Source organism: Vicia villosa, linkage group LG6 (genome assembly GCF_029867415.1).
Source record: "Vicia villosa cultivar HV-30 ecotype Madison, WI linkage group LG6, Vvil1.0, whole genome shotgun sequence".
In the NCBI taxonomy this organism is placed as follows: Eukaryota; Viridiplantae; Streptophyta; class Magnoliopsida; order Fabales; family Fabaceae; genus Vicia; species Vicia villosa.
The window spans coordinates 146876576-146897419 of NC_081185.1; positions in this window are offsets into that span (position 1 = coordinate 146876576).

Below are 20844 nucleotides of genomic sequence, written 5' to 3' on the forward strand. Positions count from 1 at the left end.
ATAGAACAATAACATTAGGAGGCAGTCTGGAGTAAAAGCCTTTAATAAAGTTGTTGAGCCGAGCAAAGTGTATGTTCAAAATAATTATAAGAGGGAATTGGAAGTAGAAGCCTTTCACAAAACTGTTGAGCCAAACAAAGTGTTTGTTCTGAACAATAATACTAAGAAGAAATTGAAGTTTATAATGGATCATCAAGTTAAATGTTCGATTGAATCACAAGTCTCAAAGAACATTGGTGAGGAAATCAAAGAGGTATGTCAAGTAAGATCTACCATAGGAAATCAAGTTCAAGGATCAACTATAGATCAACAAGCCTTTAAAAAGAAACCAAATTATTCCAAATTGTCCAGCCATGTCACTTACTGAATATCTCGATAAAATAAGAAACAACATGGAGTAGAAGAATTTGACAATGAAAATTATATGGAAAATGATAGCAACTATGAAGGTAAGGAACTTGAGGGTACTGGTGTGAATAAAGCTGAAGGTAATACCTTAGGTGCTTCATCCTTGGGACTAATAAGAAAATGAGGAAAGACTTTATGTCGGAAAATTCATGCACGAGAATTCAAAGATAGATAAGAGGTCACCTTGAATGAAGAAGGGCAATTATTTAGGAAGATGAAAAGACAATGTTTGAACTCGGTAGTTTTTTGGGGACAATAGGAAGAAGTTCAGATTTATGTCGTCTCACTTTCACCTATTGGATTTCTTTGGTTAAGTATTGGGAGAAAGAAAAGATTGATCATGTCTGGGATTATGTCATTGTATTTACATTTTTTATTTGATTGTGAGTTTTTTTTAACATACTTTACTGTATATATCTTTCTAACTATGTATTTTTGCAGGAAAAATACAATGTCCTAATAGATGATGATTGGAGACAATACAAATGCTCGCTTAAAAGGAACTATATTTCACTTGCATGAGCAACTAAAAAATCATCCACTAGAGGTATCAGAAGAAGACTATAGAAAGTTATTGAAGTATTGGAGAGAAGGAAAAAACTAAGTAAGACATAATTACTATTGTGTATAGTATTGTTGTAATTGTTTTTTGAATTTCATACTAAATTTCATTACTAAATATGGAGACATCGAATGAGGAATAAAGGCTATATTGTTATAAGAGAAAAATGGTGTCTTTTTAAATTATTCTAAATGAATATTAAATTGTGTTAATTTATTAATATTCTTATACTCTTGTTTTACTTGATTTAGCATGAAAATAATGAAGATAAAGAACCTCTTACTCATGCTGAAATGTTAATTGCTATTCGACAAAGTAGGAAAAGAAAAGAGTAAGATCAAGAGTCCAACCATGCAATTGTAAGTTATTGTTGTTAAGTGTTTTATTATTGTTGTGAGTTGTTATGCATAACCTTGTATTATATTGGTTACATGTGAAAAACAATAGTTCAGGTTAGAAACAATAGTTTTGAGGTTGAAAATAGGAAATTGTTCATTCTTTTTTGCCATTTATCTATGATTATTAGGATTAGGCCTATTTACTGAATTTGATTTGTATTTAGTTAGAGTCTAGTCATATTATTTAATAATTTAATTGTAGTTCATGGATAACTTTAACAATTGGATCCAGTGTCAAATTTTAAAATATTGCTTTCAACTTTATAGTCTTAACAAATACAGTAGTGTAGTAATTGTTCACAACATACATAGTACTGCAACACTAGTTACTATTAAGGTTTTTACATGAATATTCATGAGTAGTGTTAGTATTTTAATTAATCATGCCTAAAAAAATCTGATTTATCCTTCATGGTAGTTTGATTAATTAATCATGCCTTAATATTTTAATTAATCTAAGAGTAACCTCTTTTATTTCTTAAGGTTGTGTTATTTTGATTAGTCTATCTTGTTCTTTCCATTCTGTTCACTACTACCATATTCTGTGTACTATTATATATATTTTGTATGCTGGATAAAGCTTCAAGACGACTGAAAATTATGGGAAGCCTTCTTCAGAAGCATTCGAAAGTGTATTTGACAAACAAAAATGTGGGAGATTGCATTGTTATGGAAGAACCACAACATTAATGATATTTAATATTCTATATTATAAAATTAAATAATAAAATGGTAAAATATTCTTTTTGGTCTCTTATGTTAACCTCGGGGTTCATTTTGGTCTCTTAACTTCATAAAGTGTCATATTGGTCTCTTAACTCTTCAAAAGGTGTCATTTTAGTCCTTTTTATCACATTAGCGACAGAAAAACTCAAAAATCGATCGTTAAATCAGTCGCTAATATGACAAAAAGGACTAAAATGACACCTTTTAAAGAGTTAAGGGACCAATGTGATACTTTTTGAAGTTAAGGGACCAAAATGAACCTCGAGGTTAACATAAGGGACCAAAAAGGATATTTTGCCTAATAAAATATATAATATAAACATGACAGATTCATAATGAGTACAAATGTTACAATTACTTTTCATCACTATCTGTCAACCCCTGATTGATAAAATTCTAGCAAGGTTAACACATTGGAGCACTAAACTTCTATCTTATGCTGGCAGATTGCAATTAGTAAAAGCGTTCTATTTTCAATTGCCAATTATTGGATGCAGCTATTTCCTCTTCCCAAAAAAAGTGCTCAAAAAGATTGCAAGCTTGTGTATAAAGTTTCTATGGACAGACAATGATATCCCATCAAAAAAAGGCCCCTATTTCTTGGGAACACATATGTGACCCAATCTCAGCTGGTGGGAGGAATGTTATTGATCTCTCTAATTAAAACAAAGCTATAATTGGAAAATTACTCTGGAATGTGTGTGTCAAGGCAGACAAATTGTAGATTCGTTGGATACACCTATACTATATATCAAACACACATATGTGAGAACCTCCCAACCGAAAGCTCATAGCTCGTGGATACTCAAAGCCATTTTCAAGAACAGAGATGCCTTACTGCAATCAACAGCTTGGGAGGAATTTTAAACCACATGGAAATATGTAACTAGAGTTATGTATAAAATGCTACAGGGTGTTAAACCCAAAATGATATGGAGGAAGATCTTTTTTGGTAATATTGCTCGTCCTCGAGCGGTGTTTATCCTATGGATGGCCTGCCAAATGGGATTGCCAACAAAAGATCGGTTGAGTAAAATTGGGATTGCAATTGATGGTGGATGTGTATACTGCGAGGGGGAAGAGACTTGCAACCACCTCCTTTTTGATTGTGCAAACACAAAGAGAGTATTAAGACAAGTGCTTAACTGGATGAAGTACAACCATGATCCGCAAAAATGGGAGAGTGAAATACAATGGTGCAGCGCCAATATGAAAGGCAAAGGGAACAAGGCAAGCTTGTTGAAATGTGCCCTAGTTGAAACTGTCAATTTGATTTGGATGGTTAAAAATCAAGTTATTTTCCAGAATAGTACCAAAGAGCTCACGAGCACGGAAATCATTCAAAATGTGCGGTGGCATGCAGAGACAAACAAAAAATTAGCTAGAGTTTGTATGAGAATGTAATGTGTTCTTCGTGGTTGATTTTGTTGTTAGGTCCTTGAGTCTTTTTGTTGTAGCCTGGATCTATGGATCGGCGTGTGTATCATTGACTTTTTTGGAATAAAATTATGATTTGCTCCAAAAAAAAAATGTTACAATTACTCATTTAATCATTATGATTTGTATTAAAAAAAAATCTAAATCCAAATTTAATCTAGATATAAGTGAGTCTTCATAAATACATGTTATGTTGTTATCTACTATCTACCTATAAAAGATCAATTGTATGTTTTGCCTAAATTACTCTTTCTATTCAAAATTATTACATTACTAAAAGGGTTTATAAGTAAATAACAAATGTCTCAATTAAAACTCTTCTCCATATCACATTGTCCTACAAGTGTCACTTGCTTATTGACATTATCGATCAACTTTTTCTCCCTAACATACTCATTCTCTATCTTAATTAAAATTTCAAATTTCCCTCACATTTATTTTCCTGCACTTTCTTACTTTCATTTTAATTTTTTTTCTCTATTTATTTATTATCACTAAAAAATATTAGTAATCTATTTTTATTTATCTCACGGGTCACTATCAACACAATATCTATTTTATTTTAATTAACCATTGTCTTAATTTGAAATACAAAATTTTTATTTTAAATATTAATTTTTTCTTTCTCCATCTAACAATTCTTTTTTCTTCTTCTTTTTTAATGTTTATTTAATATTATTAAATTTATATGATTATTGTTCATTTTACAATTAAGTAAATTATTTTAAGTTTTGCATTTGTATTTAAATACATTTTATATCACATCAAATGATTTTTTTTATTCTTCACGGGTTATTATCAACATAATATTTATTTTATTTTAATTAACAATTACCTTAATTTGAGTGAAAAAATTTATTTTCAAAAGTTAAAATTTCATTATTTTTTCTCCATCTTATGAATCTTTTTTTATGTAATTATTTATACAAATGAATTTATATAATGATTGTTCATTTATAATTTATAATTAAGTAAATTCATTTTAAATTTACATATGTCTAAATATATATTTTATATAATATCAAATAAATTTAGTAATGCGGGAGCACATCTATCTCATTAGTTTGTCTACTAAAAGATTGATTGAGAAACACAATTTTGTACTAATAGTGACTATGAATGATGTCACAAATTTGTACCAATAAGAAGTTAAAAAACTATGAATAATAAATTACTTTGAATTAATTGCCACCTCTTTTCATAGCTAGATTAAGTGTCACCAACTGTCTTAATTTACTAAACCCACCAACCAATGTGTGTGTAATGGATTTAATGAAGTTATATGTTTGGTAGAAGAAGGCAGGAATTTTTGTTGTTCTGAAATGCAAATTTAAACATGTAATTTTAAATATTTAGTCTATAAAAAAATTGTGTTATTTAAGAAGAAGGGAAATGCCTGTGAATTATTTGACTTTAAGGTGCATGTTGCTAAAACACACCTTTGATTATTATGAGAACTGAGATATATATTTAAATCAGAATCAATTTTTTTTAATAAGTAATTTATAGCTAGCGGTAGAGCTGTCAAAATGGACTCGGTCCACCGGGCCGGCCCATAAGCCCAACAATTTAGTGCGGGTTGAGCCGCAAAATACCTTAAAAAAACACGACCCTGTCTTTTTGAGCCAGCCCATCGGACCTATGTTTGTTATGGGCTAGGCCTGGCTGGGCCAAGCGGGCTTTGGGCTAGCCCATTAAAAAAAGATTTTGGGAAATTTTGTGGAAAAAAAATTGAGATAAGATATGATTTCATAAATGTGTTTTCAAGTGATAAAGAAAAGTTAAAGAGGATGAAGATATATTTTCAAGATAATGTGATCAAGGAAATGATTGTGAGATGGAGAGAAAATTTGATAAGTATTGGTGATAATATTAAGTTACTTTGCATTTATCCATTACATCCTTTTTATAAAATTAAAACTATAACATTGAAATACGGGTCGGGCTAGTCCATTGGACCGCACGGGCCTTTGGAAAATGGGTCGGGCTCAATTTATGTGACCCATTAAGCAATCGAGCCGGGCCGGACCAACCCATTTAAACACATTGGCCTACCAGGCCGAAGCGGACTGGGTCGGGCCGGCCCATTTGACAGCTCTAGCTAGCGGGTTTCGAGCACACACCAAAATCTATCTATTAATTATTGTCTCTTAAAATTTGAGAAAAATACGAGACATTGATTTTAAATCATATGATTATTATTAAAAATTCTTAGTTTTCATAATAACCAAAGTTCTCACTTGGTACGTCTCATTTGATATATATATATATATATATATATATATATATATATATATATATATATACACACCGGTGGAGACATGGTTTTAGGAAATTTCTTTCTCTACCTCCCTCTTTTCTTGGCCACCTCTGGTGAAAACCCAAAATACCCTCACTTCGGAAATGCATTTCCGAAACGCTTTTTTTTTTTTTCAAAATTTGTCTTATTTCGGAAATGCACTTCCGAAAACACGAAAAAAAAGGTGTTTTCGGAGATGCATTTCCGAAAACACACCTTTTTTGAGTTTTCGGAGATGTATTTCTGAAAACACCTTTTTTTGGGAGGGGGTGTCTTCTGAGAAGCATATCCGAAATATTCCAAGACCAAATTGGTCTTGGAATGTTTCGGATATACACTTCCGAAAGAATTCAATAATTATTAAAAAATTAAAATCAAGGTGAATCAATACAATTAATAGGTATAAGATCAAGGTGAATCAATAAAATGAAGGTGAATCAATAAAATCAATGTGAATCAAAATTTCCTAAACAATTTTAAAGTTCAAAATTATTTTTAACTTATATAAATCAAAAACATTTTAATTCCATAAGTAAATTATTTTTAACTTATATAAATCAAAAACATTTTAATTTCATAAGTAATTTTTTTAAACTAAATAAAAAATTATAACTCATTTTTAATTATGAATCAGAATAGAAATATATAAATATATAATAATAATTATTAATTTTGTAAGTGAAATATATAAATATATAATATATAAATATATAATAATTAATATATAAATATATAAATATATAATAATTATTATAAATTAAAACACTCATTTTTTTAATTTTTGTAATTATTATTTAAATATATAAATATATTTATAATTAATATATAATAATTATTATATAAATATATAAATATATAAATATATAATAATTTTTATAAATATATAATAATAATTATAATTATTATATAAATATATAAATTAAAACACTCATTTTTTTAATTTTTTTTGTAAATACATAATAATTATTATCCATATATAAATATATAAATAAAAATTATAACTCATTTTGTAAGTGAAATTATTTTAGTTTTTTAATTAAAATTATTTTAAATTTTAAAATATGAATCAGAATAGAAATATATAATAATTATTATTCATAACTCATAAATTATAACAAAATATATAATTATTATTATTCATTACTCATAAATTATATCAAATTTATGATATATGAATTAATTAATATCCTAAAATTAATTTTTGGGATTTTTAGATTTTTTTTTTGTTTTTTCGGAGATGCATCTCCGAATTTATCAAAATTCCAATTTTTGGGATTTTTTCGAAAATCCGAAGTCTGGAAAAATTTAGGAAAAAAATATTTCGGAAATGCATTTTCGAAGCAGGGGTAAAGTGGGGTTTTCGCTGAGGGTGACCCCATAGGGAGGTGGGTAAAGAAAAAATCTGGTTTTATCATGGGATTGAGAGTTCTCAAAACTGGTTTAATTAAAATGGTTAAATATAAAGGCGTGTCGTGTTTAATCTTTGTTTTTTTTTTTTTTATTTCCTAATTCAAAGGCTAATAATGTTGTATTTAGAAAAACAATAAATATAATTGTTAGTGTAATTAATTTTATCATTTAAAACGAGATAACGACACCATTTATTTATATTTTTGTATAAATTTTATTATTTATAATGAATGTTTTTTATTAAACTCTTAATTTATTTTTCTTGTGATTATGGGGGTTGGCAATTGCATGGCATATTTAAATGTTTAGAAGTTTTGTGAAGACATTGGCATATGAGAATAAAGAATGATTACTTAATTGCTGATTTTCATCTTATAGTATTATATGCAAACCCACTCGAGCTGTCTTGGGTTTATAATAAATAAGCAAATTATCTTGTTAACATAAATAGTACTATTTTAGTTTCAATTGTCTGATTGTGTTCCCTTTTACCTACACAAAACATATACTTCTACACATCATTAAATGATCTATTCAAACATGTAGTAGTACATTCAAAATAGTATATTTTTAACATAGTAATATTCAAAGTGTAAAATTAAAATTCAAATAATGCTTACTTCTCTGATAATTTCTTTTATTTTAAATTTAATATAATATTAGTAAAGATGTTGATAATAATAATTAAATGTTTAACGACATTAATTTAGTTGTTAAATCCATCACCAAAGATAAAAATACTTAGAAATGCAGTAGAAGATGAACATCATAGTTTAAACTTAAAAATGTTAGCTAATCTATCTCTAAATCTGTAGCAAACTCAAACACACAATTCGTCAGTTTTTTTCAATCCTAAAGAGAAGTTTATAATAATTAAGAGTTTAAATTTTTTAATGATTTTTTGCATGAAAATTTATTGCATTGTAAATATTCTTTCACAAAATTAGTATTTCTTTTATAGAAGATAAATTAAATATAAAATTTTCAACCACCAATCTTTTATGCAACGAAAACAACCTAAACTTTTGTATATGATCGAATTTTGAATTAATATTTAGAAAATACTTTCTTCATAATATATAGAAATGATATGTAAAATTTTGTAGCATTTCTGAGTCGGCCTTGATTTATTTTTTTTGTTTTCTCAACCAAAATACATATAAATGAATTTTTTAATTATATCAAGAAAATTATTTTTTAATTATTTTTTCAAATACATAGTTATCACCCAAAAAATGGCTTAACTCTAAAATAATGTTTTATTTAAACTATGTGCAAGTCTTAAAGAAATATTTTAAGGGAAAATTAATGGAAAGCAGATACAGAACAACTGTTTTATTCTACGGAGCACATATAGTTATTAATGGTAGACCGGTGGTGTTTTTTTTTTATTGGTGCTAATCATTAGTATATCTGCAACATATAACTAATGAGCCAAAATTTGAGTGCCCTTTCATTATATTTATGCTCTTACATGGAATCATAGTATCTCCTGGTTATTCACCAGTGCTATTTATTATGTTTTAATATACCATTGAAATGAAATTTCATTTCCACACACTCCTAAATCTTCTAGTGCTATGCATATAACAAGAAAAACAAATGAAAACCGGTCTTCAAAGTTATTACGGTCGGAATTGGCTATTCTTACACTAAAACATACACTTAGATCATATCTACCGTTCACAAATACGATATGGTGGTAAATAGTGACATGAAGTCAACGGTTGCATGAATAATGACATGAACAATGATTATGGTTTGTATGAATAATGATTATGAAGTGTTGCATGAATAAAATTTGTTAATAATGTGTAAAATATTGGTTAATATTATTCAATATTTGTTTAATAAATATTCAAATATTAAAAATAATTTTTAGCAGTAAAATAAAATTGGTTAATGAAATGTAAAATATTGATTAATGGAGTAATGAAGTTGATTAATCACAATTCAGATATTAAAAAATAGTTTTTGGTTATAAAACAAAGTTGTTTAATGAAATGTAAAATGTTGATTAGCGAAGTGTTAAAGTTAGTAAATCACACAATTTTATACCGGTCTTCCTTAATTTAAAAAAATAAAAGAAGATAATTTCAAACTTATGTTAATAAAAAAAATTATTTTATTTTTATAATAAAGCACTATTCACCGTATTGGTGAATAAGGAATACAGTATAATATATGATATTGATGTAAGAATATCATTTTTACTTTTGCAAATAAGCAAGTAAATTTTTTTAATTTTGAATGAGGTCAAAGAGAAATTTCTTTCGATAGTTTGCTCACTTAATGTGCTTTTTTCTCTTGAATTTTCGTCATAGCAATACGTAAAAAACAATATGAATCGTGGAATTGATTCTTCAATTGCAGAAAAATAAAAGGGTTTTGTATCATTCGCAAGTCCCATGGAAAGATCTCCAATCATGGGGTCCATTATTGAAAATGAAAATGATAAGAAGAAGCAGATGAGACTTCAGTCAAACACGAATTATATGATCCCAGCCTCCGAGCTATTTTCCATTCAGGTCAAATTTAACGATGATTCCCTCAAATCTCTATGAGAAATCATTTTTTCTTTATCAGAACTCAATGGAAACCAATCTTCTTCGTCTTTAAACAATTAATCGATCACATAAAAGCCATGGCAACATCAAAGTCTGTTCGATTAGTCTCCTAATGCAATGCCACCGCCGCAGCAGCTCTAACATTCCACATTCATGATCACAAGATCGAGATTCCAATTCTTCTTGCAATTAGGGATGATTTGGCCTCGTCACTTACCCTTCTGCTCCCACTCCATTGATTCCAATTCCTTTGACAATCGACCATAACATGTTCCAAGTTCTTCCGACCATTTAGCCATCTAGCAACTGCTTTATGACCAAACCTCAAAGCAACCACTTGCACCTACTTATATCCCTAGACAAGAGATTATTTAAAGGCTTCAACAAGTGCATCAATCTTAGGAATACAATAGGTTTACGATCTGTTCAACTGTGTTTAAATTTGGTACAATAACAATAGAATTTTTCATTTCTTGACTCAAATACTGCTTGAGATCGAAGAAGATCTACAACATGCCTCCTTCAAGGACCACTCCATACGCGTAGCAACTTCAAGTGGCAACATAAAAGCTACACCAGAACCGATCTATGCTAATGTTACTTTTTTGCATGGAGGAACTTCTAGATCTCTAGATCGCATCATGAGAACATTAGAGTACTCCTCCACATCATTTCGAAGGAAGAGGTGGCAGTCATAATCTATCAAGGAATCATTGTCCCTATCGATCACTAGGACACCACTATCGAAGAGAAGATAAATGTGGCACCAAAGTAAAGTTTTTAGACCGGGTAAGGAGCCCCCTCTTCAAGCGCATCCTCGATAATAGGATCCCAAAGCCCCTCTAGAAACCTTTAAATTCTGACATCTACTATGGCATGAGAGATCAGGATGAACACATTGAGCACGTAGACACCATGCTTGAATACTACGATGCCAATAGAGCTGTGAAACATAAGTTGTTTGTACTGGCTCTCATAGGAGTCACTATGATGTGGTTCAAAACCCTTGCCGGCTATTGCATATATTCTTGGAAGGAGCATTATGACTCCTTTGTTGCCCAGTTCACCTCCTAAAAGTGGAAACCTACTAAAATAGTCGTACATAGTGGGATCCAAAAAATAAGGAAAAAGAAACCCTGCGAGAATACATAGAACGGTTCACCGAGATGGTGGTAGAAGTCATAGGGATGAATAAAAGTCTGAAGTGTTGAATATTCAAGAAAGGAATGATAATGGATTGCATGTTCCGCGGTGACTTAGGGCTGGAAAGGGCCAAAAGCCTAAATAATCTCTTAACTAGGTCCCAACCTATATCAAATACGAAGAAGAAATCTAGGCCAAAGAGATAGAGATATGCCAAGGGTCAGGGGACCAGGGATAGGTCGAGCATCACAGAGAGACCACAACCATCATTAGGACAATGGAGACCGAGGACCTCGAGCCATATTATCATCTTAAACTCTGTTGAACACTTTGAGGGATAAGATCCTACAAATATGTGCAAATACCGACTTTAAAGAAGCATGGATAAGAAATTTATACCCAATGAAGGAATCATCTAGAACAGTCAAAACAAAGTTCTTCCATTTCCAAAAGAGTTACGGTCACAACACAGACGAATGTGTACACTTGAATGGTGCAATCAGAGTTGATCAAGAAAGGAAGGCTTACCAAGTACACAATGGAGGGCGGTTGATGAGATGACTTTGGGAGATAGAAGGAATAAAAGGCGGGGCACGTCACCAAAGAAACCCCCCCCCCCCCCCCCGCCCCTAAAAGAATCCCTAAGAAGATCATCGAGTTTTTGAATGAAATTAAAAGGGGGGAAGATAGTAGCGACTAAAGGGAGGAAGACCAAAAGGAAAAGTTCCAATATATGGCATCTATAACAGAAGGTCTTCCCAAATCAAGTAAATCCTCCAAGGGACAATTTAGAGAAGAATTTTCGAGATAATGGAGTTTTGTAGATGGGGAGAAGCGGCTTTCAATGGAAAACCATAAAGGCATATCCTCAGGTTCTAAGATAGTGAAAAGGTGGGACATATATGTAACACCCTGAACCCACAATAAATAAATTTTATTTTTTATAACAACATTGCAAAAAATAGGAATATGAGACAAGGGTGTCACACCAACATAATACTCAATCAGTTATTTCAAAATAGAATCAAAATTCAAAACATAATAATGCGGTACGATTTTTTTGACTTATAACAAAGTAGAGAACATATCAAACAATCCTAACCCCGATGTTACAATATTAGAGTTATTTTTCCAAAATAAACTAATGGCTGACTTAATGATCGACGAAACATAAATCAAGCAAGCATTAGAAGTGGTCATGTACACAATCTTCCATAAACAACCAACAACACTGACTCCTTAATTTCAACTTTAGAATCACCTGTGCAGGGGTTAATATAGAAAAAATAGAAACTAAAGGGGTGAGAACACATTCTATAAAATTACATGGTATAATAGCAGCAAGAATAACATTTTCAGAATACAAGCACATCATTCATAATCAATCAAAATTGCACGATATTGCGAAAGCATGCTCAAGAGTAAACATGTAATGCTCGTCCCCTCTACTTCCATGCATGAGGTACCATCACTGGATTCAGAGTTATTTTATTAAAAATCCTAAAACACTGGACTGAAGTCCTAAGACACTAGACCGAATCCCTAACACCAGACCAAAGTCCTAACCTAACTCCAAAGTTCATGATGCATGATGCTTCAAACAAATGAAACCTCTACCTAAACCTCCATCACCAATATTAAACTCTGCAAATTAAGGATAACATTGGTTCTTGTGAACCTAATAACACCGCCAATTAGGCTAAACATTGAATCTTCTAAACCTAAACAAAATCAACTTCAGTTATTATCGAACCTCAGGGTACTAACACATTCACATACAATACAAGGTAGTAACTCATATCTTACAATATTCTCAATTTAGGTTACACATGTACCCATCGGAGACTAGGCTAACACAATAAATCATTTCCCTACATAATTTAGGTATAGAAAAACTATAGGAACAATTACCATAAGATAGTTCTATGCATTGGTTTTCCAAGCTTCAAACTACGCCTTAATCGAAGTCATGAAACTCATTTTATGGTGAATACAATGTATCAACCGATTAATATGAGGGGTTAATCGATGTATTGTCCCTCTATTATCAATTTTCTAGAAATTTGTCAGAATAATCGATTCACACTAAAGGTTAATCGATTATCCACCCCTTCCATTAAAAATGTGAAATTTTAAGCAAGGTAATCAATTAACATGAGGGATTAATCAATTATCCACCCCCTGTCACAAAAAATGTGAAATTTCAAGCAGGATAATCGATTAACATGAGCGGTTAATCGATTATCCATCCCCTGCCACAAAAATTATGAACTTATATTCAAATTTTATAATATATTATCATAGTAATCATCCTATACTATTGAATTAACAGATATTCCTAGAATTTCTAATATCATTAATCACCACATCATGATAACATCCATTAGGAATGACATCCTATCATCAATCTAACCTCAATATTACATCAACTTCTCCATACAATCTCAACACAATAACCATAAATCAGTATTTTAATGAATTAATAAATGAAATTATAGCATGAGATAAGATCACAACATCACACAAGTTATCACATATAAGATCAACATAACCTATCAAGGGTTAAGGGATACCTCATTACCCCATTGCCAAGATACCGAATATAGAACAATCTCCACCCTACCTCGATTATGTAGAATTTTCTTGAATTTTTGGTGATAGGATAACTTTCTTCTTTTAAGCTTTCTCCTAGGGTTTGTCTATTTTCTTTTTCTTTCTCCAAAGACACGTATCTTTTTCTTTTCCCTTTCTCACTCTCTTTCATTTTTATAAAGACTAATCTTAATTTATTTTTAATTTCATTTAACTCCCTAAATTTTTTAACTTTCTCATCCTTAACTCTTGATTTTCCAACTTCTCCTCAATTTTTATTAATTTTCCACTAACCCTTAATATTCCAATTACTATTAATATTTTCTTTACTAATAAGTTCAATATTTATATCTTTTTCTAAAGAATAACATAATAATAAAAAATCAATCACACCAAAAATTGAATTTAAGGAATAAACTAAAAATAAATATTTCTGAGCTACTCGCCCATGGGGTTATATAGAGCCGATGATTACCTTTGAGGAGGGGAGAGAGAGAGAGAGAGAGAGAGAGAGAGAGAGATTGTCATTGTATGAGGAATCTTACCTACAAGCCTTCAATGGCGGAGTTACTCGCCCATGGGGTTATATCGAGCTGATGGTTACCTTTAAGGAAGGGAGAGATATTAGGATGGTAGACCAGCAGTTCGTGGTTGTCTCGATGTAAGAGTTTCTACAACTATATCCTAGGCTGGCCCTTTGTTGCGACACTTGACTATGTAGTTCTCAGGTCCACCTACAGATGAAAAACCATAACGTCCATTATGAAGAAGTGATGATAGGCGCTAATTTTTCTGGAGCTCGTAGGATACACAGGGACCTACAACGTGACCAAGACAAAACGGGTAAATGAAGTTTGATGGAGGTCAACATGACTTGCCTCAACAAACACATAAGAGAGACATTGATTAAAAGAAAAGGATCAGTGGTTACATCAGGTACGATATAAATTGTTCTAATTTGGTGGTTGTAGGAGATAACAACAATATTAGCCCAAAGCCGACAACTTAATCAACTATGGTGAAATTCTTTGTTTTTATAAATAATTTTTTTAATTATTCTGTATATGCCCCCTTTTTCTAGTGCCTATATTTTATACGCTATATCTTACCACAACAGAATAAGAAAATACGCATATCTTTGTAACCAAAATATGACTATAATATATTTACATCAAACCCAAAATATAGAAAATATATAATTACAAAATATGGCTATACCAAAATGTAAGAAACCTAAATATTATTTAATAAATCAAACAAAAAAGATTGAAAACTTATATTACAATGTGTGATCATCCTGGCTTATAAAGCGCATTGAAGCAAAATGCCCAACATGTACGAACGTCTTTAAAGTCTTCTTGTGAGAATGGTGTAGTTTCATTAAACTTCTATATAAAAAATGAAGAAAATTGAAGATCACATGATTTGAAATAATAACAAACTTAAACATTAAAATGTTAATGTATATAGATACCTGATTTCAATAATCAACAATGTCGGCAGAGACAATGTTTAACATGTGTTTCATGACAAAAAAAAAACACACTCGTATCCTCCTTTGTGTTTCCTCGTCTAAAAATTTAAACATTTCATGAATATATAACCACACATTCATGCAGCTATAGATAAATGAGTGTCACAAGTAATCCACTTACCGAAGACATATAAAATGCGGATGTTTTATTTCTAACTCCTTTCAACATATTGTACTGCTCCACAACTCTGTATATTGAAAAGGATTTAAACTTTACATGCTAAGCTAAGTCAAAGTCAGAAAATATTACTAAAACTCTCATAAAATACAAATATACGTAGAAATAATATGTTTGATCTTTAGTTCAAGTGGTTTGCCTAAGAAACATAGCGTAACTACAATATTCGTCCAAGAGAGATAATGATCAATTGCCAATGGCCACTTAATGAACACAAACATAATCACTACGTATTTGGTAAAATAAAAAAAAAAACTAATTATAATAGAGAAACCACAATTTTAAAACTACGCACTCATTAATTATTGGTGCTAAATAAGTCTTTATTCTCCCTACTTAATCATGATGATATAAATGTTTCAATCACTTTTGATATTAAACAATGTAAATTAAAATTAATATCAAAAGTTTTGTCCATATACTCCCCCGACCTTATTTATAACTAAAGATTTCTTTTTTAAGTTTATTGAATAATGAATGTATTTGGTCTACATAATAGACCAGATACATTCAGTACTCAATAAACCTAAAAAAGGAATTCCTATAGGGTCGGATGAAGTACTTTTTAACAAATTTTTTTATACCTGACCTCAATCCATTTAAGGTTTATTTGGATAAACAACTTATTTAAAATTTATAATACAAGTGTTTATCAAAATAAATTCTTATAAATAAGTTTTATAAGTTATTTTTATAATGAAAGATAAAACAATAAATTTAAATTATTTTAATATATATTCTATAAATTTTTATAAGTTATTTGAAGAATATATAAAAATAAATTTAAAAAAATTATCATAAAATTTCTTTTGAAAAAATCTTTTAAATAATATCACAAAATTTATGTATTAAATAAATTTAAAAAGCCAACTTGAACATACCTTTAATATAATAACTTAAAAACTTCGTAGGTAGAGTTTTGTTGCACCTGTAGTCAGAAATAACTTAAATTTTTCCTTTTCTTGTTTGTTTAGAAGAAGTTTTTCCTTTTTTGTTTGTTTGGAAGAAGTTAGTTTGTATATTTAAAAATCGGAAATATTTATTTAGTGAATTTAATTTACTACCTTCTTTATACGATTTCATTACCATAATTCAATTTGGTGTGACATCTCTATATATTAAAAGGACAAAAAGAAATTATTGTATTGAAGCTCTGAAACCAATGTGAAATGGAAAGAAAACTTTTGTACAAACTCCTATGTAATATTTTGGGTCCAAATTTACTGAAGCTTTGGGTCTAATGGTGGAGGTTTGAGTCTTAAAAATGTGTTATTTTTTAAATTTAGAGTTTGAATTTTTTTGAATGTTAATAATCTTTATTTTGAATCAATTTATACAAAATTTTACTCTGACTTTAAAAGAACTTTAAGAGGAGTTAAATTAATTTGTCGCAAGATTGAATATCAAAATTTAAAAATAAAAACACTAATGGTGTGTTTGGTTGTGAGAAGAGATTGAAAAGAGAGAAAGAGCTAAGAAAGAGGTGAGAAAGAGAGAAGTAGGAGAGAAATTAGATAGATTTAATATATTGATTGGTATAAGAGAGATAGAAGAGAAATAGGAAAGAAAGAAGTTGAATGATTTAATAAATTGACATAAAAGCCCCTAATAATTTTTTTGAAAAGAAAAACTAATTAAAAAATTGTCAAAATTTTAATTGATAGTTTAGTTAATTTTTATTATTATCCGGTTTTTAAAAAATATTTATTTTTTGATTATCTAATAATCGGTTTGCAACATTACTGTGAAAAGAATTTTTACCAAATTTTATTTAGCAGTTTATTGTTATAATCTTATTATATTATTATTATTATACAATTAACATGATTTGTATATAATACACAGTAGTCGTATAAATGAAAAACAAGGATACATAACAGTGGTACAAGTGCAAACCGAGGGTATAAACGGAAAGATTGACAAATAGCATCCATCTGTTCCATTTCTCCTCTAAACAGAAGAGATTGCAAAAAGATGTGGGCCCCATATATTTTAAATCTCTCTCTTCTATTTCTTTGTTCACCAAGCAAGAGAAATATAACATTTCTCTTCAAGTTCTCTCTTTGCTAGTTCTCTCTTTACAATTTCTCTCAAACCAAGCATAGTGTAAGTGAAGGTTTTAGATCTCCAACAACTGCATTTTGGAGTGGGCCAATAAGTGCAGTAAACATGTTTAAACAATTACTGCCATCTCTCAATTCATAAATGCATTATGAACGACAAGACATAAAACCATACTAGTACTATGTAAGAGTTTTTTCATGTCAAATCAAATCCTAAGGATTACCAAATTATATATAAGTGTGTGTCATGTGAATTACAATAAGTAAAGGAGGGTATATATTAGGGGTAGACACGCGGTCGGTTTGGGTATAACTCAGGTCCAAAATGTCAAACCATCCCAAATCATGGGTCCAGTTGTTAGGCTCAATTTTGACTGATTTGTATCTCGGTTAATTCGGATTCGATTTTATCGGTTTATCGGTTAATACGGATCGGTTTGTTCAGTTACATGATTACTAAATTTCTTAAATAAAACTAGATTTTTTCTTTACCCACCTCCCTATGGGGGTCACCCCCAGCGAAAACCCCATTTTACCCTGTTTCGGAAATCCATTTTTGAAATATTTTTTTTTCTAAATTTTTCCAGACTTCGGAAGTGCATTTCCGAAAAAATCCCAAAATTTGGGATTTTGACTAATTCGGAGATGCATCTCCGAAACAACAAAAAAAAATCTAAAAAAAATCCTAAAAATTAATTTTTAGGATATTAATTAATTCACATATCATAAATTTGATATAACTTATGAGTAATGAATAATAATAATTATATATTTTGATATAATTTATGAGTTATGAATAATAGCTATTATATATTTCTATCTTGATTCATATTTTAAAATTTAAAACAATTAAAATAATTTCACTTACAAAATAGGTTATAATTTTTTATTTTTATATTTATAATAATTGTTATATATTTATAAAAAAAATGAGTGTTTTAATTTATATATTTATATAATAATTATAATAATTATTATATATTTATAAAAATTATTATATATTTATATATATTTATATAATAATTATTATATATTAATTATAAATATATTTATATATTTATATAATAATTATAAAAATTAAAAAAATGAGTGTTTTAATTTATAATAATAATTATATATTTATATATTAATTATTATATATTTATTTATTGATTAACCTTCATTTTATTGATTCCCCTTGATTTTATACCTATTAATTGTATTGATTCACCTTGATTTTAATTTTTTAATAATTATTGAATTCTTTTGGAAGTGTATATCCGAAACATTCTAAGACCAATTTGGTCTTGGAATATTTCAGATATGCATCTCTGAAGACACCCCCTCCTAAAAAAAGTGTTTTCGGAAATGCATCTCCGAAAATCCAAAAAAGGGGTGTTTTCGGAAATGCATATCCGAAAACACTTTTTTTCGTGTTTTCGGAAGTGCATTTCCGAAATAAGACAAATTTTGGAAAATAAAAAGCGTTTCGGAAATGCATTTTCGAAGTGAGGGTATTTTGGGTTTTTCACCGGAGGTGATCTAGAAAAGAGGGAGGTAGGGAAAGAAATTTCCTAAAACTATCATGCATTATAAATATTTTAAATAAAACTATCCTTATAAAAGTTCCTGCACTGTAAATAAAAGTTGCTTTTGCACAGAGATATATTTTCATCAACCTGGCAGCAGTCATAACATATCATCTAATATTACATCATAAAGAAAAGTTTCTTGCACAAGGATATCATTTTCATCAACCTGGCAACAGTCACAACACAACCATCTAATATTACATATAATTAAAATCTTGAAATATTTTACAAACAAACTCAACATATCAAATATCCATAGTGCTTGTCACTAGCATTCAAAGTCTTGCAGTCAAGGTGTCTTTCATAAGTAGTTTGTTGCTATAAGGTGATCTTGTACTTCAATCTGGCTGCAAAACAAAATGTAAAATTATTCAACAAAACTGAACAAAACTTATTGACAATCATTTTTTATAGACATTTTCATATCTAAAAAATACTTATTGTATAATAATTAACCTCAACAGCAAAAACGTGAGCAGCTAATAATGTAACAGATCATGTGGTTCTAAACAATAGTTATTTGATAACCATTCATTCCTAAATCCTAATTTATTAAAACATTCTGCAATTTATAAAGAAAATAATCACAGCTAATAATTGTAATCATCTGTTACTCTCTGCTCTTTAAACTCTATATCCCTCTCATTCATACTACTTATGATTTAAATAGATCATAATTTAGATAAAATCAACAAATTAAGTACATTTTCAACATTTTAAAATCCATTGATGAACGTTACCTGGTTCTAGTTGGTGTGAGGTGAAACATAGTTGAATCCAACCTTGTAGTTATAACTCAATTTGTTGTTTAAAAGAGCATGTTTCAAAATCTCGACATTATCACATGGCGGATATGACTCCAGAATAAAAGACCTTGCTTCACTACTTCTTTCTTTCCTTCACAAGTTAAGCAAGTGAAACATATCAAATTGAATCAATAACAATAATTCAACACCATAATTTGTAAAAAACAGAAACGAAAAAGGAAAAGAAAATTGATTGAGACAATTTACCGATTATGGTGCTAAATTATTGTTATTGATTCAATTTGCTGGCTGTTGCATTAAAATTCTGTTTTGGTACAGGTCTCAACAACCAGCAATTCGATGCAACAGCCAGCATATATAATAGTTTTTCACAATCAGAATTTTAATCACAGAACAAGAATTTCAGTCATTAACAGTTTACAGCAGCAATAGTTCTAGTTTTAAAATGGTTACAACAGCAATAGTTCTAGTTTGCAGCAGCAATAGTTACAGCAGCAATACTTCTAGTTTACAGCAGCAATAGTTAACAGTTTACAGCAGCAATAGTTCTAGTTTGGAAATCTTATACCTTAATTCAGACCTTGGTCGAGCTTAAGCAACAGCATAATGGAAAATAGCTAATTCCCAAAATGAGTTTCAAAAAAGTCTTCAAAAAGATGGCTTGTGTGTCGAGTCCCAAAGTGACTCCAAAATGTCCAAAAAAGAATTCACATCTGCAAATAATTATATAAAATCAAGTTAGTATAGTAAACACCATGGAAATTAATTGAAAAAATATGATTATATCTCTGTACCTGAGAGTGAATTAAACAGGCCCAGCCTGCCCAGGAGCAGTTGCTCCAACAGTTAGTGAAACATTAAACTCTAAAAGTTATAAAGTAAATAATGAGGGTTAATTTCAACAAATAATATTTAAACTAATGTTAAAAAAGACAGTTTTGATTCATAAATTACCTTAAATAATTGAATCAGTTATCTCAAATTCTTCAATCATATTTAGGACTTTTATATCATCATCAGAAGGCTTCAACCAATTTTGAGAACAAATATGGGCCTCGACCATTTCAGGACTCAAAGAGCTCCTATACATGTCTAAGATCCTCCCCCCTGTGCTAAAAGCACTTTCTGAAGCAACGCTTGAAACAGGTGTCGCCAACACATCTCTAACCAATGTTGCTAAAATAGGATA